Source organism: Marmota monax, unplaced genomic scaffold (assembly GCF_021218885.2).
Source record: "Marmota monax isolate L192 unplaced genomic scaffold, Marmota_monax_Labrador192_F-V1.1 WCK01_AAM20220418_F8-fsc00193, whole genome shotgun sequence".
Lineage (NCBI taxonomy): Eukaryota > Metazoa > Chordata > Mammalia > Rodentia > Sciuridae > Marmota > Marmota monax.
The window spans coordinates 4,843,884-4,857,042 of record NW_026695203.1 but is presented as its reverse complement, the minus strand read 5'-3'; the positions used below and the strand labels follow the sequence as shown (position 1 = coordinate 4,857,042).

Genomic DNA, 13,159 nt, shown 5'->3' with positions numbered 1-13,159 from the left:
TGTTTTGAGGTTTGGAGAAGGTGGTTTTAAAAAACCACTTATAGGTCAGAACCATGGTGCGTGCCTGTAATCCTAGTGACTCAGGAGACTGAGGCAGGAGGATTGCAAGTTCAAGGCTAACCCTAGCAACTTAGCAAGGCCCAGAGCTGGTGAGACCCTGTCTCAAAAAAAAAAAAAAAAAAAAAAAGAAGGTCCTCCCCCCCTTCCCCGGGGTGGTGTGTTTGTGTGTGTGTGTGTGTGTGTGTGTTGGGAATGTAGCTCGGTGGTTAAGCACCCTTGGGTTCAATCCCCAGAAGAAAAAAAAAAATCAAAACCCCTCTTAGAATACAAGTAAACAACTATAAATGTGAGGAAGAAAAATTGGTTGCAACATCTTAATTTGACATTTAAATGAAAACTTTCCTTTGTTAAATGGCTCTGGTTGGCAGACTGAGGCCCAAGTAGGACTTTTTTGGCCTACATTGAAGATCTTTTCAGATGTTTAATATTTATTTTTACTTCCTTACTCCAGAGATCATAGATTGGAAAAGATTTACTGATAGGATTAACCTAAGATTTTTGTTTTTAAATGTTGTGATGCAGATTGATGTGTTTTTCCCCTCTTTGTTGTGTAATCTGTTGCTTCCAGCCAAATTGCTTTAAATAATATAAAGTGATAAAAACGCACTTATTAAGCATCGAAGGGGAAAGTTCCTTTAAATGGTTTGCAAAGAGTTAACCTTGAAGGCGTCTCCCAGGCTGTGGCAGGATTCCAGGTCTGGGCTTTTGAGAAATCCATCCCACCTTTTTTAGATGCCTGCTATATGTCTGATCTACTTTCTCTAGTGGTGTTTCTATCTCCTCCTCCTTGGGTGCCCCCTTTTTCTTGTAGGTTCTGGGCGTATGTGGTGGTGGTGGTGGAGGAGGAGAAGGGTGGTATGTGGCCAGAGGGTAGTGGCCCTGGAACTTGCAGAGTCTTAATGCATCTTTGATTCTTCTTGCTTGGGCACCAGGTTGGCAGGATGTGGTTGGGAGCCGCTGATGCTGCCTGCAATCTCCAGTGGATCTGCAGGGTTGCATTACTCATCCTAGCGATGGGAGCAGGGTTCATAAAATGGTTTAGATATGAGATGTAAGATGATAATAAAAAGAACTTGAACTCCAGATGCCCTAAGGCTGAGAAGTTTTTATAGGATCATATTTTTGCATCTGGTTCTGAAGGATGACTTGTCTTGGAGTGTATTATTAAAAATAAAGTCAAAACAAAAAGAACTGTTGTCTTTAATGTTATTGATCATTAAATTTGGTAGCACTAGTTATGGAGATGTATGTTTTTATCGTGGAATCAAATCTAGATTGGAAGGAACAAATAATCATAACAGTTTTGTATTCTGTATTTGGAAGTTGGTTGATAAAAGAGCAGTGGGGGAGGCCGGGTTTGTGGCTCAGTGGTAGAGCGCTTGCTTAGCATATGCCAGGCACTGGATTCTATTCTCAGCACCACATAAAAAAATAAAATAAAGGTACTGTGACCATCTACAACAACAACAACAACAACAACAAAGAGCAATGGGAATAAAATGTATCTCCCTTCTTTGCTTTTCAGGGTTTTTTAGTTAGTGTCATGGAATTTTATTAGTTATGCTAGAATAACAGCATTTTGAGTCCAATTCTGTATAAGTTTATGTGTGTATATGAGACATACTTTTGTAGAATATTTAAATGATAATAGTAATTTTTTTCTTTTTCGTTTTTTGCAGTGCTGGGGATTGAACCCAGAGCCTATGCACACTAGGCAAGTGCTCTACCGCTGGGCTGTATCCCCAGCCCTGGTAATAATAAATCTTAACAGTTTGAAATATTTATGTAATTTGAAAACTCAAGCACTTTGAGGTATACCATTACAGAATTGAGGATTTTCAGCACATTTTTCATTTGTTTAGTTCTGTTATAATTTAAAAAACAACCAAGCAACCCAACATATAAAATATTTTATTCCTTAATCAACATTTTAACATTCTCTTCTGGTAATCTGATTGTCAGAATTTAATTAGATCAGAAGAAGAAAAAAATTAAAGACCCAAAGCTATTACAATCCTATAATATTTTTAGAGAACTTGTTTTAAGCTGAAAGAAAACTGGTATGTTGAGTTAAATATATGTTCTCTTTTTAAGTAAAATTATCTTTGATAGCAGAGGTTTAACTTCATTATGTTCACAGTTAAACTCATATTCACCTCAGGTGACAATAGTTACTTGTTTTTCTCTTACAAAATCTTGCAGTATGTGTTAATTATGATAAACCATTTCTTCTAGATTAAATTTTATTATAGATTAAAGTAGTGTTGCCTGTTTATAAGTAAGTTTGATTTGTTTTTGGTTTTTAAACCTAGTGTACGAAATATTTTTGGCCATTTTTCTAAAAGTGGTGTTAATTAGTAACTGAATTGGACAGACAAAGTTGTGCACAGTGTAACTCCAGCTGCTGGTGAAGCAGAGGGAGGATTGCAAGTTCCAGGCTAGCATGGGTAATTTAGAGGGACCTGTCTCAAAATAAGAAACAAGGTGGTTTGGGGACATAGTTCAGTGGTAGAGCATCCTAGCTTCAATTCCCAGTACTGGGGAGCAAACAAAAACAGAAGTGCATGTTATATGTTCCTTAGGGACTGTTGATTTGAAAATAGGATAGTACAGCAAAATAGATTGGAAAAGGGAATAATCAATAGTATATTTTTCTGAATAGATATTTGCTGTCTCTAATATAAAATGTCATACTTTATAATAAAATCTTTATTGCTATAGTTGTATAGTTGCTTTTTGAACATATTTAACACTTAACCTATACAGAATGTAAAATACTGAAGGACATGATATGGATGCATTCTTCCTAAACCACCCAATGCCTGTTAAAGAATACTAAACCATTTTTTTTTCTTTATTCATTTTAATGACAGTGCAATTCAGGTGTCAAGTTATTTGTTTCCTATCTTTTGGTTTGAGCGGAATTTTGTACCTTATTTTCTAATGTTTTGTTATTGCATTTCATGGATGATGGAAAAGGTGGGTCTGTGCTGGAACAGAAGCCTGGCGTGTGATGCTTTTGTCTGTATGGCTAGCACAGCACTTGGTGCTCTTTGTGGACTGGATCTGAATGTTCTGTCTGTGAACAGTTGCACTAATTTGTTTAACTGCTATTGATGGCATGCCATAATTATAAAAATGTTGCTGTATGGAAACTTCCTCATGATATAATTGATATTTTGGGAAAGTAAATCATAGTCTGTTCTTAGATGTTTTATTTAAAAAGGAGAGAGCTTCTGGGAGCTGGGAATGTGGCTCACTGTTAAGAGTTCTTGCCTGACATGTGTGAGGTCCTGGGTTTGATCTCTAGAACTGCAGAAAACCAAACCAAACCAAAACAGCAAAACAAGTCAGCTTCTGTTTTTGGAATGGGATGTTACTACCCAGAACAGTAAATGCTATAGGCTGTGATGTTGCAGCCATCTTTTTAGCTGTCACCTGTCTGCAGAAAAGGAGAAACCACCTCCACACCCTCCAACAGCCTAATCAAAAAAATCCTTTTTGTCTGATGAAAAGAATGGCCTTACAGGGTGTGGTGGCGCAAGCCTGTGATCCCGGCAGCTCTGGAGGCCAGATTGCAAGTTCAAAGCCAGCCTCAGCAAAAAACGAGGAGTTAAGCAACTCAGTGAGACCCTCTCTCTAAATAAAATACAAAATAGGGCTGTGGATTGGCTTATTGGTCAAATGCCCCTGAGTTCAATCCTTGGTACAAAAGAAAAAAAAAAGGCTTTAAGATTTTCCTAATATTATTTTTGATGTCTCACTTGGATCTTCCGCCACAGGTTAAAATCAGCCATGTTTCTTCTAGTTTTTTTTTGTTGTTGTTGTTTTTTGGGGGGGGTTGTTTGTTTTTTATTTGCTTGTTTGTTTTGTGTGTGTGTTGGGTATGGAACCCAGGGATTATATCACTAGCCCTTTTTATTTTTTATTTTGAGACAGGGTCTCACAAAATTGCGGAGGCTGGCCTTGAACTTGCTTTAGCTTCCAGTTGCTGGAACCTGGCTAGAGTTAGTTCTTATCTACATATTTTTGTCCTGCTACAAACCTAGTACTCTGTAGTTTTACATAAACATTTTTTTTTTTTGTTTTAACTACATTGCTTCATATAATGACACACAGTATCTTTATTTATTAATTTATTTTTTATGAGGTGCTGAGGATCAAACCAGTGCCTCATGCATGGTGGGCAAGCAAGCGCTCTGGGGCTGAGCTACAGCCCCAGCCCACATACAGTGATAACTTGTTCCTTTTTGTATCTTGTGTTATAAGTAAGCCTTAAGTTCTTTCTCCTCTCAATCTTCAGTCTCCAGTACCCCTGCCCCGCCCCAAAACAAAGAATAGTGAAAAATATGAGAAGAAGGAAGGCAATTAGAGACTCAAACCAAAAACAAAACAAATTCTGGCAGATTAATTTTTTTTATATTATAAAAAGTACAAAGAAAGGGGCTGGGGTTGTGGCTCAGTGGTAGAGCGCTCGCCTCGCACGGGCAAGGCCCTGGGTTCGATCCTCAGCACCACATATAAATAAATAAAATAAAGTTATAAAAAAAAAAATAAAGGCTAATAAATTCTTTAAAAAAAAGTACAAAGAAAAAGATTGAAGTAAATTAAGATGTTGGATTTGGAATGTTTATACCATTAACATTAATAAAACCTAAAGCAATCTAGTAAAAAGGTCTGAAATATTTATTTTCATATTTATGATCAACTATTAAAATTAAGAAACATCATATGAATATGAAAATTTTGGCTGGTTGAAGTACTGTGAATTAGTTATGGTTACATTTTATTTTGACATGGATGATCCAGTCCTGTAACTTGACTTATTTAGTTGTCTACAAATACCTCTTAAATGATTGTAAAGTCTGAGATGATTGAATATCCTGGTACTTTGGAAGAAGAGAAGATTAAACTTAAGTTACAATATGGGGAGAATTTTATTTTATGCCTTGTGTTTTTCAGGGTAAAATCAGTATTCCTTGAGGTTTTAAGTCCATTCAAACTTTTTACAAACCAGTATTATTCATGATTGAAAGGTGCTATAGCCCAGAATGTTTAAAATAAAAATCAGTAACTCTTCTTCACTCCTTAGCACCACTCCCCAAAGGAAACTTACAAATTGTTTGTTTGACATTAATTAAGACTAAATAATACGCTTGTTTTATAATTCATTTTATGATGGATTTCTGCTCTGATAAATGAGGATTTGGCTTCCTTACCCCCATCAATATATCATTTTTAGTTCCTCTGCAATTTGTATATTAGTTCTTTCTTTCATGTTTATATTGATGGCCTATCTTGATTTCCCAAACAGTAACTGTTCTTCTTTCCTTTCTTCTTTATGTCCTTCTGTCTTGTATTTTCTTTACCTCCCCTCTCTTCCCCACTCCTTCCCTTCCCTTCTTTCTTTTTTGGTACTAGAGACTGAACCCAGAGACTCTTTACCATTGAGCTACATCTGCAACCCTTTTTATTTTTTATTTTGAGACAGGGTCTCATTAAGTTGCTCAGAGCCTCACTAAATTGCTAAGACTAGCCTTGAACTCGGGATCCTCCCGCCTCAGCCTCCCAAGCTGGTGGGATTACAGGTGTGTGCCAACTTGTCTGGCCCCTTGTGTCATTTCTACTTTGACATTGTCAAGGGTTTGAATATTTATACTCAGAACTCTGTTTATTTATATGTTATGATTTTAGTAATCAAAAGTCAGTGTGTAGCTTTTAAATTATTTATTTTATGATACAGTCCATGGCATAGGCAAGTAGCATATCACCTTTCTTTCTTTTTTTTGGCTTGAGTCTCTAATTGCCTTCCTTCTTATATTTTTCACTATTCTTGTTTTTTTGGGGGTACTGGAGATTGAACTCATTGGCACTTGACCACTGAGCCACATCTCCAGCCCTATTTTTTTGTATTTTTTAAATTTAGAGACAGGGTCTCATCGAGTTGCTTAGTGCCTCGTTTTTTTACTGAGACTGGCTTTGAACTTGTGATCCTCCTGCCTCTGCCTCCCAAGCTGCTAGGATTACAGGTGTGTGCCACCGTGCCTGGCTATTTTTCACTATTCTTTTTTTTTCTTTCTTAATTTTATTAACCTTTCCATGCAGTTATTTTTTACTTCTATGATTTTGTGCATCTCAAGTGTCCTCCCGCCCTTTACAGCCTTCTTTTATTTTAGTCCCCTTTCTTCAGACGGACGGTCATCTGGACCTGTTGCCTGCCCGTGTGCTGGACTGCTTCTGTAGCATTTGCACATTGCTGCTTCTGTTCCTAGATCTCCTTCCTTCCCTGAGTTACTTCCCTGTTAAAAGGAGTATGTTCTTCATATAAAAATCTAGGAATGATATGTAGTATGGACATTTGAATCCTTGTTTATTGGAAAAGTCCTCACTGGCTTGTATAGTTGGCTGGTATTATTTTACCTGAGCTCAACTAAGTTGAGCATGATTTTCCCTCAGAGCTTAGAAGCTTCACTCCATGTCTTTTGGTGTCCATTGTTTTAGATGAGGAAAAGTCTGACACAGTGTGATTCTCATTTCTTTGTGGGTCATATCTGTTCATTGTTGAAGCTCTTGAAGGGAGTTTTTCCAAGATGTCTAGATATGGTTCTTTGTATTACAGTATATGGAAGCCTCATTCTCTTCAGTTTTTATAAATAATTTTTCTTTTCTTCTTCCTCCTCCTCCGAGAGAGAGAAAGAGAGAGACAGGGTTGGGCTGTGGCTGTTGCTCAGTGGTGGAGCACTTGCCTAGAATGTGTGAAGCCCTGGTTTTAATCCTCACACATAAAATAAATAAATAGAATAAAGGTATTGTGGGAAGAGAGAGAGAGAGAGAGAGAGAGAGAGAGAGAGAGAGAGAGACAGATAGACAGACAGACAGACACACCTCCTTCTGTTGCTTTGGCTAGCCCTGAACACTTGCTTCTTACTTCTTGGTACTGTGGATTGAATCCAGGGGTGTTTTACCAATGAGCCCCAGCCCCAGCCCTCTGTTCTTACTTTAATTTTGTTTTGTCATCATATTAAAATTTTTCAAGAATGGTCCTTTCCTTCCTACCACCCACTTAAATGTCCTTTTCCATTTTATAGATTTATAATCTAATTGAATCTGAAAACATCAATAAGAGTTTTCTTTAAAGTAGTCTTGCTGCTTACCTGAATGCTCTAGTGTAATTTTGTTGTTTATCTTGGTCTCATTGAAATTATAGTCTTTTAATCAGATATCTACTGATCCTTGGTTATCTCTCAGACTGAGAATTAGTAGAAGGGTACACAAGAAGCTCTTAGTGGGAATTAATGACTATCCAGCTTTACTTAGGCAGAAGCGATGTGTTCTGACATTTATCAGTCAGTTGTTTTATCCCAAAAGGCCAGCTTCCATTCCAGGTTCACTGGAACCCTCTCTGTGGCCCATATTTCTTCAGAAGAGATTGTTCTATTTTATTATTATTTTTTAAATAATATTTTTTCTTATTTTTTAAAAAGCATAATTTAAATGGTTTATTATTAAAGGAAGATAAATGTTTGTTGGATTTGCTATTTGAACAAATCAAATATGGTTTGCTCTGCTTTTAAGCTGTACTACATTAAAAAAACTATGAGTAGCTAGACATTTGTTTTGGGTGGAAGTATAAAAGGAGCTTTAGGTTGTGAATGAGGTGGCTGGGTGGGTGTAGCTCAGTTGTAGAGTGCTTTCCTTGGTTTACATCTCATAGGTAATTATAGGTAGCTACTTTATACCCTTGACTTTCTGTTTGTAGATATACATATGTACTAGTAATAATTTTTACAGTAATCGAATAATATAACTTTTGTCACTTCACACTTATTTTGGTTATCTTTCCCTTTTAGTATTTATACAGCTACCTATTTCATTTCTTTCAAAATTCATCTAGTGATATGAGTCAAGTGCCTACTTTATACCAAGGACTTTTTTTTTAATATTTATTTATTTTTGTAGTTGTAGTTGAACGCAATAACTTAATTTTATTTATTTATATGTGGTGCTGAGGATCAAACCCAGGGCCTTGCACGTGCAAGGCGAGTGCTCTACTGCTGAGCCATAACTCCAGCCCCCCAAGACTGTTTTATAGTGCTGCTGGTGATTGAAATCAGATCCTTGCAGATCACTGAGCTACATCCCCAGCCCTCCAAGGACTGTTTTAGATGGTGGAAATTCAGTGGTATGTAAAGGAGACCAGCTCCTGCTCTCATGGAACAACAATTTATAGGTGAGAGAGACAAAATGAATGTATTCCTAGTAGTTAATTTCAAATAGTAAGAAATGCTCTCAAGAAAATAAAATGTGGTAATATATTGATAATGCCTGTTAATTTTCTGAGAGATAGTAATGCATGTGGCTAGGGTTGTCAGGAAGATCTGTATGATTCAATGATGTTAAAATAGACTTGAAGAGGCAGTTGTGAGAAATTTTAGGAAGAACACAGTTCATTGTGAACGCTCTAAAGCAGAATGAGCATGTTATACTCAAGGGACCTTCCCATCCTCTGAAATAAAAGCCTGGTGTTATTGGACAATGAGGAGAGCTTAGATCACGTTTGGGAGGTACACAGGGGTCTGATCATATAGTGCCCTGCACGCTGTGGTAAGGAGCTGGGATTTTATCAGTGCAGCAAAAGCTCCTGGAGGGTTTTAAACCTAGGGACCAATTAGGTTGTCAAGTCATCTTGGCTGGTAAGACTTAGAGTAGGATAGTAACAGAGGAGAAAGGTGACCACAGAGTGTTTAGAAAGCTACAGTGGCAAGATCTGCTAAAGAATTTGGTAAGAGGAGTGTGAAGGAAAGGAGAATTAAAATTGTCTTCTAGATTTTTAGCTTTGGCAGCTGGGTGGACAGTAGTGTCATTTAATTTACCATTAGTCTAGTAGAAAAACAGGTTTTAACTTAGATTGGAAGCTCCCTAATTAATCGTTTCCCTATTTATGGTCATTTAGTTGCTTTCAGTTTTACTGCTTGAATAATTGTACATGTGGAAATATTCTAGAAGATAAATTCCTATATATAAAATTCTCTCCCCCAATGTAACACAGTGGTAGGTTCTTGACAAGGATGCATGAGGCCTTGGGTTTGATCCCCAGCACTAGAGGGAAAAAAAAAAGTGGGTTTCAGGATTTGAAGGGTACTGACCAGTTGCCCTCCTGAAATGAGGTGTTCACTTGGATTCCCATAGCAGGGCATGTCTTTTTCCTGATGTCCCCACCAATGGCATGTACTTATGGGAGAGAAGGGAATGGTTGCAGTCAGTGAGAGTTTTAGTAGAATTTTTTGTTTACTAAGTCATTTGGTATCCTTTTCCCAGAACAAAAATCAGCAGTTATCTTTTAGTGTCCCCAAAGTCATAGCATGTCTGTGGCTGTAGTTTCTTTCAGTACCAATCACATAGCTGTTAGTTACAGCTTGAGTGATAAAAATGAAGCCCTTCATAATGATTATGGTAATTATAATGAAAATAAAAATGATAGGTTATTCAGTATATATCAGAAACTACTCTAAGTGCTTCATATGTACTGTATTAATTCTAGAAACAACAATCTAGAAAGTAAATACAACGTTATCTTCATTTTTCATGTGAGAAAACCAAGACAAAGGCTTGTACTATTTTTTTTTTTTTTTCCCTTGGTGGTGCTGTGGATTGAATCCAGGGCCTTGCACTTACTTGCTAGGCAAGTGCTCTATCACAGAGCTACACCTCCAGCCAAGCTTCTGCTAATTTTTGGATTGTTTTTTCATTTTTATCTATTTCTTTGTCAGAGTATTTCTTTTTTGTAAGTTTGGCCTTGTTGCTTGAATACCTTTGTCTTTCTTTGTGGGTCATGACATAAACACTAAACAAGTGACAAAAACAGACACAAATGGAATAAAGAACATATTACAGAACATGCTTAGTGGGGCAGGATGATTTTGAGTTTTGGCTGGTATGTTTGTAGTATGTGGGGGTCTGGTCATTAGAAGCGCTCAGCTTCAAATCCTACCCTTTCTCTTAGTAGCTATTTGATTTGGGGCTGATCATTGGTCTTTGTGACAGTTTCCTCTACTTTAAAAGGGGCTGACATTAGCACCCATTCTGTGAGGCTGTTCTGAGTAGTGGATAGTGCTTGTGAAGCTGACCACCAGAGGTACCACCTCGTTAGGAGCAGTGACTGCTGCTGGCCAAGTGAACCATCTTGTCTAGCACTCGGAGCCATGAGGAATATGGAACATAGACTGTCACACTTTTACTGAGTTGTATGTGTTTGTGCATTAAAGAAAAACAGTGCCTCTTGTGTTTCGGGAGTCATGTTAGATGGGATGTTCACGTACCATATTTTAAGGTTTTGTTGAGTGATGTTATTTCATGATTATTTTAATTTGTGTGCATTATAATTGAGTCAAATTGAGTGTATTGACACTGGTTTATTTTCCACTGATTTTATTATCATTATTATTATTATTTCTGCAAATTGCCTACCTTGCCCTGTGTGAGGTATCTCTTGGCTTCCAGTGATGGAATCCTTAATTATAATAGCCCAAACAGTAAGTAATCTTTTACCTCATGTACTCAGAAGACTAGGTATAATTCTGTGGCTCAGGGATCTATATGCTTTTTCCTTTTCTGCTTTTTTCATCCCCATCTTATTGTTGATGGTTGCTGGATACATTGTTCAACTACTCAGCACCTACAGTGCCAGACAGTGTTCTGTGGCATGGAAATGCAGCAGCAAGCAAAACAGACAGTGCTTGGTGGGGGTGAGCTCAAGACAGCTTGACAAGTAGGTGAAACTATGTCAGGAGTTGTTAAGTACTGTAGAGAGAAATAAAGCTGGGAGGGAGAGTACAGAGGCAGGGCTGTGGGGAAGGCATTTGAAGCACAGAGCAGTATGTGCAAAGGTTCTGTGCTTGGTTTGTTCACAGAACTGAAAGGAGAGCCCTTGTAGTGGGAGCCTTGGAGGGAGAGTCAGAGAAGTAGCAAGGAGTCTGTCAGGAAGGGCCTGGCAGACTGTCATGAGGTCTTCTGTTTTACTCTGGGTGAGAGGAGATACTTGTGAGGCATTTGAGTAGAGGAGTGACCATATTTAAGACTCTGAAAGGGGGCTGGGGATGTGGCTCAAGCGGTAGCGCGCTCGCCTGGCATGCGTGCGGCCCGGGTTCGATCCTCAGCACCACATACAAACAAAGATGTTGTGTCCTCTGAAAATAAATAAATAAATAAATATTTAAAAAAAAAAAAGACTCTGAAAGGCTTATACTATTACATTGAGACTAACAATTACGTGTAATTAAATACATAAATAAATAAAGATTGTGTCCTTCTACAACTAAAAATAAGATTCTGAAAGGCTTATACTGTTATGTTGGCATGTTAGTTCAGGGCATTGTCAGCAGCCAGGTGAGGGGTGTTTTAGAAGAAGAGGGGTCAGAGGAGTAATTCTGCAGGTTTTTAGGTAGAGCTTAGAGATCCTTTGAAGGGTTGGATTGGGGGTGGGTGGGGCACATGGAAAAAAAGTGTTTGTAGTTCACACCAGATTTCATTTGGAACAAAGAGCTCTCCTGGAAGCCCTCAGCAGTTTTCCTCAAACACCCTGGGTGTAAGTGACCCTGGGAAAGGGTCTGTCCTTTCAGCTTCATAGAAGAAAGGGGACTCGGTCCACAGGGACAAGTAGTTGAGGGGGAGGAGGGATGTTGGTTAGGTGACTAACAGTGGCTTATGTCCATTTTTCTTTTGGGTTGGTCGTCATCCTTCTAGAAAATAAAGTTATTATAATGGTTTCAAATATTTCTAATCCATATTTTCCCCCCTCTGAGATTAGTTTGTCAATTTTGGAATAAATGAATCAAAGTTTGCGAGTAGGGCCAGGCAAGTGCAAAATCCAATACATAGTTTATAGTTAGTTTTTACTACTCTCCGTGCAAGTGTCATTTTAACCTGAGTAACTAGTCATTCTTTATTTTTAGCTCAATTTCATTCTTTAATGATATTGAAATTACATTTTCATATTAATTATACTGGATCTTTCATTTCTTAGGTAATATTTTAGATGGTAGTGACTAATTTTTTAAATACATATATTTACTTTTTTATGTGGTGCTGAGGATTGAACCCAGTGCCTCACACATACTAGGTGCCCTCACTGAGCCACAACCCCAGCCCTGACTCATCACTTTTTATAAACTATCACTGTTTGTCTGATAGGGGCAGTAGTGTTCTGCCTCTGCACCCCTCAACCTCTCTGTTGTCACTGCCTTCCAGCAATGAAGATGTGCAGTTTCACATGAGGCAAATTCTTCAGGGAGGGTTTCCTTTTTAGTTTCTTCTGGCTTATCTCTTCATTAGTTATTCACCATTGACATTTCTTCTCCCCACTCTTTTTCCTTGACCAACTAGGTGGATATCTGGGTTATTCTACAGCAAAGGATTTTTGTTTCATTGCATCTGTCATACATCCTTCAGTGGTGGGAGGAAGGCAGTGTGTGTTTTTCTATTTTTAGTTGTAGATGGACATAATATCCTTATTTACGTATTTAATTATTTTTTTTTATATTTATCTTTTAGGTGTAGATGGACACAAAACAATGCCTTTATTTTTATGTGGTGCTGAGGATCGAACCCGGGTCCTGCCCATGCTAGGCGAGCGCTCTATCGCTGAGCTATAATCCCAGCCCTATTTTATTTATTTTTTATGTGGTGCTGAGGATCAAACCCAGTGCCTCACATGTGCTAGGCAAGCGCTCTGCCACTGACCCCAGCCCCAGCCCTGGCAATGTGTTCTTCAGGTTTTGGGTGGGCTTTCTTATCAGACTCCTGCAGAGCATTTGGGCCTCAGCTCCATTGCTGCTCAGCTGTTGGGACTGCTCACCTCAGTGCAGGACTCCATTCCTGCCCTATGGAGGTGTGCGATTGGCAATTCTGACGGGAGGCAAGTTCCCTAACCCAGAGCCTTTTAAGAGCTGATGCACTCAGGCTGCTAAGCAAGTGCCTTTGAGACATTTAGGGAAGATGATACACAGTTCCCACCTTTGGCCAAGGGCTGGTTCCTTACTAGCTGGGTGATTGTGGGGAAATAGCTACAAATTACTGTAAAGGTTGTTTTTTTCCTCCTCAG

At 38.3% G+C, this 13,159-nt stretch overlaps 1 protein-coding gene across 14 annotated transcripts in view; it reads left to right on the top strand.

The window, feature by feature from the left end:
• The window catches only part of Kmt2c (lysine methyltransferase 2C), a 275,600-nt gene that overhangs the window by 17,234 nt on the left and 245,207 nt on the right, over nt 1-13,159 (top strand). For 2 of the 14 annotated variants that reach the window (XM_058574365.1, XM_058574362.1), the window contains exon 2: nt 5,552-5,648. The exons of the other annotated variants lie outside the window; for them this stretch is intronic. The gene's annotated coding sequence lies outside the window, so the exon portion shown is untranslated. The remainder of the gene's footprint in view (nt 1-5,551; nt 5,649-13,159) is intronic. 14 annotated transcript variants of the gene reach the window in all.